Source organism: Carassius carassius, chromosome 2 (genome assembly GCF_963082965.1).
Source record: "Carassius carassius chromosome 2, fCarCar2.1, whole genome shotgun sequence".
NCBI lineage: Eukaryota > Metazoa > Chordata > Actinopteri > Cypriniformes > Cyprinidae > Carassius > Carassius carassius.
Window position 1 is genome coordinate 24,430,109 of NC_081756.1, and position 5,900 is coordinate 24,436,008.

At 38.4% G+C, this 5,900-nt stretch overlaps 1 long non-coding RNA gene across 1 annotated transcript; it reads right to left on the reverse strand.

Moving 5' to 3' along the window:
* Positions 1-1,450: 1,450 nt before the first annotated feature.
* On the reverse strand, positions 1,451-3,512 carry LOC132097575 (uncharacterized). The gene is made up of 6 exons (XR_009422751.1): positions 3,467-3,512; positions 3,273-3,373; positions 3,090-3,133; positions 2,678-2,993; positions 2,269-2,347; positions 1,451-1,599 (listed from the first exon to the last, which is right to left on the reverse strand). It is a non-coding gene; the product is annotated as an uncharacterized LOC132097575 (long non-coding RNA).
* Between the last annotated feature and the right edge of the window lie 2,388 nt (positions 3,513-5,900).

Sequence of the window (5,900 nt, forward strand, 5' to 3'; positions counted from 1 at the left end):
AGTTCTAGCAAAACCTTACATTTACACTCTGTAAAATACACGCTGATGTCTATGGAAATGACAGACCTACTTTAACGTTTTCGGGAGGGGAGGATGGATTCAGCGCGAACTAACATGGCGGCACCCATCACCCGGTGTAGATCAACTAACACGGTCGATATAAAAGTGTTTAAACTACCAAATAGATTTATTTGCACATATTTCAGAATCAGAATATCAGATATTTCATTATATAATGAGCATGTTTGTGAATATTTTGAATAAAACAGGAAAAACAAAATAAAAGCGATCCATGTATCATACAGATCTATTGTGGCTGGCGTTTAGAGTTGTGACGTTCGCGAACGAACCGATTCTTTTGAACGGCTCATAAACATGAACGATGGGAGCCGAGTCGCGGCTGGAGGGGAGCCGTTCTTTCTGTCGTTCTTTTTTCCTATGCGTGTTTCACACAGATGCACACAAATGAGCTCCTCCGCGAGACAGAACAGTTATAGGGGGAGGGGCGCACCCAGCGCAGGCCAACCCTTTATAGCGTGATGATATTAGTTATTAGTTGTGCATGTTCATTGCAGCCCACTTTGTTATTGTTCATTGACTTGAAGGGGCTGATGTCCTATTTGCAAAGTTTACAGTAGTAATAGTATGTAGTATGTAGACATTTCCATTTTATTTATTCTAATTTTATCTACTTTAAATATTTTTTGCTTTCTATCAAAATGTTCTTGTGTGATAACAATGTTCTTGTGTGAAAGTGTTTGTAGTAAAAGCTGTTTTGCACAGAAATTCATTGCAGCCGGCTTTGTTTTTGATGTTTATTTGAGTAGGTATTGTATGAATAACATAAGTCAACGTAGCTTTACACACACACACACACACTTTGTACTAAAGGTAAATCCAAAATAGTGATGTCACTGTCTAAGCAGAGGGATTTGTGCAACCCTATGGAATATAGTCCACACATGACAAACGAGGTAATAATCAATATTTCAGAATAATTCAAACTCAGATATTGGTGTGTGATATCTGAGTTTTAATTATTTGACTACAAATCTCACCTCATTTTTTCTCCCAGTAATTATTTCCAGGATAAACTGAGATGCTCCCAAGCTGGCTTCTTAAAACTGACTAAATATTTAAAAAGAGCCAAAAGAGCCGTTCTTTTGAACGGCTCTTTGAAAGGAACGGATCGCGAAGATCCGGATCCCCTCAAAGAGCCATAAATCCCATCACTAATGGCGTTGTGTCTCATGACAAGCATGACGTGCGTCGTAATGGAAACAATAAGGCGGTACATTCTAAAATAACGGTCACCTATATATATATATATATATATATATATATATATATATATATATATATATATATATATATATATATATATATATAATATATATATATTACTTACTTATCTAACTGCCAGTTTTGTTTTTACTTTGTGTACCTTCTGACACTATTTTCTGTATTTGTCCATATTTACTGTCTTTAATCCTCGTGACTGTCTATATCCCCTTTCATACTGGAAATTGCCAGGGTGCCTTCTGTATGAATGCAAACACATCCCGGGATTGATTGCAGGGTCGATCCCGGGCTGGGGACCTGGTAACAATGCCAGGATCAATCTCAGAACGAGCCCTATGTGAACAAAAGCCAGAATCAATGCCGTAAGGGGTGTGTTGTAGTGATGATGCATGTTATCGTGTGACCCTATCAGGTTTTTTGAAAGCAGATCAGCAGTCACAAAGAAAAAATGTGCAAACTGGTATGAAGCAGAGATCAGGGAGCTCCTCACTATGTGTCCTAAAGCGGAGATCGTTCGCCAGCTTAAGTGAAACGGTACACATCACATATCACATGTCCCATCGTAATGTCACGTGTCTTATGGGATCTTTATGGGATGTGTGTGAATGCACATACAGATTACAGAAAATCACTGGCAGTGTGAATGAACCAAAATCAGACGATCCCAAACCAAATCTCGGATCATCCGTGAATTTTCCAAAATCTTTGTGTGAAAGGGGCTTATGTGTCACAGTTGTTTCCTGAAGAAATTTTGTTATTTGTTTTTATCTATTGTCGTGCAATTAGCTAAAAATTATAATAAAGTTTACTATGTGTTTATATTGTAAATGTCACATAGTATTCATCAGCACTTTGTTATTATAGCCATTTTTTGGTTGCACCTGGGATTTAGTTATCAGTATCAGAAGAAAAATGCAATTGATCAACCTCTATTTCATGTGTATGCCTAACTGGCCATGTGTTCACCTCTCCAGTGCTGCTTGTCTCTTTTCCACAAACTCTGCCGAGGATGAATCCTCCTTCCCCACCTTCACTTTAGTCATCCCTGTGACACAACACAAACCACACACTCAGTCAGCAAAAAAGTAAGAGCCAGCAGAAAGCTCAAAGAAAACATTCTCATGTATCCAGGCCATTGTGAATGTCTAGTACCCCCTTTCCACCAGTATGAACCTGGTGCAATTGCATTAATTGCATTGCTATTGATGTGCATGGCTTTGCAAACATACATCGGCATCCAAGCACAGCGAATTTAAAGTGTTCATGTTTAGATGCTATTTCAAAAATGGCATCTTGTTGGTCACAGTAACCCCACCCCAGCGCCTGACTCAAGTGGTACTTACTTCTACCCCAGGAATGTTTTAATGCAGCTTACTAACCACTTTTCCTGGTTCGGAGATGGTGCTTTGGTTGTCAAAAGACAAAGAACCGATCTGAAACTAGGCTCTGGCTCCGATCCAGCACTCAAACTGCCTTGGTGGAACAGGGGTATAGATGAGCTCACTAGAATAACTCCATGGAGCCAGAGTGAGCATGAGAGCTTTTATACCCACTACACTCTTCTGAGGTGGAGGTGGAATGATGCAACCCAGCAGGGAGTGTTTGACTGATATCTTCTCATAAAGTCCCAGAAAATCACTGAAACGTCGACGCACTGAGAACATCTTATCAGGGAACATGACCAGTGTAGTCTGGAGAGAGACAGAGAAGCACGGAAAAGCACCAAAATGCTGGTTTATGTAGCTTGAACAATCCAAAAATGATAACAGAGATGAGCTTTTGCCTACCTGAGTCGACACTTTGTAAGACATGTAGGCATTCATGCCATCTCCTGCAACACAATAACGTAGAATAACTCAATCACTGTAGCTCTCAGCATCCAGGACATCTAGAACCAGTGGTTCTCAACCATTTTAGTTCTCAAATTATTTTACAGTTTACATCAATTTGTTATTCACTTATTTGCTTACTTTCACGTTGAAAAATAAGTTGCATAATACAAACCAATTTTCTCTGGATTAGTGACTGCGATGTTCAGCTCAAACTGATCTCCACTCTCTTCCTCCTCCAACTGTTTAAGTTCATCAGCATTGTCAGAATAAAGACTCTAAATAAATATTACAAGAATGCAACTGAAGGCATGTAAAGGGTCTCGTTTCAGTACCTCCTCCATGATCTTGGTGACAATGCTGGGTTTCAGTATTGAATTAGGAACATGTGTGGTTTTACAAGCTGATGTGATCAGCCGATAATCTCCTTCCTGTCTTCACTAGTGGTGTTGGTAAGCGTCAGTTCTACAGTGGCCTCTGGTGTTTGAACAGAGAGAACAAATAAAGCACAGAGGTGTAAGGTATGTGGGTAGTAGCACTTTATGGGATTTAAATCCTGCCATGATTCAAAACTGAAAATACAGGTCTGAAAGGTTGAAACTAAGTGTTCGAAAACTCAAAATCTTAGAAAAAAAAGTTTTGCAAGATCGAAAAATAAGATTTGCAAGCTTGCAAAATGTAAAAAAAATAAAAAATATCTCTGCAAACATTATGTTGTTTTTGAGATTTCCTTCTTCAGAACTGCAACTTTTTTTACGATGTTGCGCAAATAATTTTTCAGAGTTTCAAATTTGTCAGTGTTCTCCCACTGTATTAGATTGTTTTCCAGGTTTGAAACCTTGTAAATGGTGATCTGAAAACTGGTGTGCGAATGTGTGAATTTTTTTTAAACTCTGAAAACAGAGCTTTGCAGGCTTGCAAAGTGGTAAAAAAAATTACATCTCTTCAAACGTAATTTTGTTTTTGAGTTTTCCCTCTTCAGAAGTGCAACACTCTTTTTTATGGTGTTGTGCAATCAGTTTTTCAGAGTTTCGAATTTGTCACTGTTCTCCCAGTGTATAGTTTGTTTTCAAGATTTGAAACCTTGTAAATAGTGATCTGAAAACTGGTGTGCGAATAGGTGAAAAAAAGTTTTGAAACTCTGAAAACTGAGGTTCGAAAGGGCGAAACTTATTACATTACATTACATTTGCACTCCTATTGCAGACTATTTTTTCAGAGCTGAGTTTACAACACCCACTTTGTGGAGATACGCACACACAGTTACGAGCTTGCGTCTCACGTGATTTGTGGCAGCGTTGTCACGCAGCTCTGCTCTGAAACTCTGAAACTCAGACTGAGCGAAAATGAAGCTTCGCAACCTCGCAAATAAAAAAAGCCTGGAGGGGGGGCTTCTGCTCTTAGCCAATGCTTTGCTGTCTGCTGACGTACAGTCCAATCACAAGTCGTATATTTACTGGAAAGGTGGGATTGACCGACTGCTCCGCATGACAAAAGCGCACAGGATACGCGAACAGAGGATGCACAGATTTCTGTCCACAAGGCGGTCCGTCAGCTCTATCCTCTCTCAATCCGTCACAAACAGCGTAATAGGACAATGGAAGCAATAAAAAACAACAAATATACAAGTGCTATAACAAGTCTCAGTTAGCTTACACGTAACAAAGGCTTTTAAATAAAATAATAAAGAAATACTGATAACAGATAGAATAGAAAAAGAATAGAGCAAGCTAGACTTAGAGGTCTTTTTTGCCTTTGTTAATTGTATAATAAAAGAAAACCGATAGAATACAAAATAATAGAAAGCTTAATATAATTCTTTTTTTAAGAATAGTGAGTGTTAAAGTTAGAAGGTCAAATACATTTGGAAGAGATGTGTTTTAAGCCGATTCTTGAAGATAAGGATTGGGTACAGACAATCCAGTAAAGATTTACCCAAACGAAGGTCTGAGACTACAGAATATCCTCAATGCAGAAAGCACTCTCTTTCACACACACAGTATCAATTTTAGCATGTGGTGGAGAACAAATAGTTTATCATATGTTTTAAACATTATATATTTATTAGCCTACTTATTTATGTTATATATATATATATATATATGAAAATACAGATGTTTAGATTATAACTCAGGTTTATTTTTACAAAATATAGATTTTAAAACGTCTCAATACATATAGCCTATAGTGATTGCAGAAAAAAGTTAACCATGCATTCATAAATTTGTAATAGGCAATTATTTATAATTTTACTGAAATGTTTTAATAAAAGTAAAAAATACACTGTACACCTTTCTGAATATTTCAATATAATATCTAAATATTCTTTTGGATGCACTATTGAAGTCACTTTAATTGTAATATTCGGTCTCTACATGAAGAGAGAGTCAGTGGTCCACTGCGTGAGGAAAGTGAGTCGTGAGGAAAGTGAGTCGCCAGCTGAGGAAAGTGGGGTGAGTGTGTATACTGATGCACCGCCGGTCTATCAGTGGTAAACTCAGTGGCAATTGTATGGTGAATTTCAGCGACAAGTGGGTAAACCTTTATTTTAGAACTGGACCGCGGCGGGACCGCCTTGTGGACAGAAATCTGTGCATCCTCTGTTCGCGTATCCTGTACGCTTTTGTCATTGGCGGAGCAGTCGGTCAATCCCACCTTTCCAGTAAATACGACTTGTGATTGGACTGTACGTCAGCAGACAGCAAAGCATTGGCCAAGAGCAGAAGGCCCTCCCTCCAGGCTTTTTTTATTTGCGAGGTTGCGAAGCTT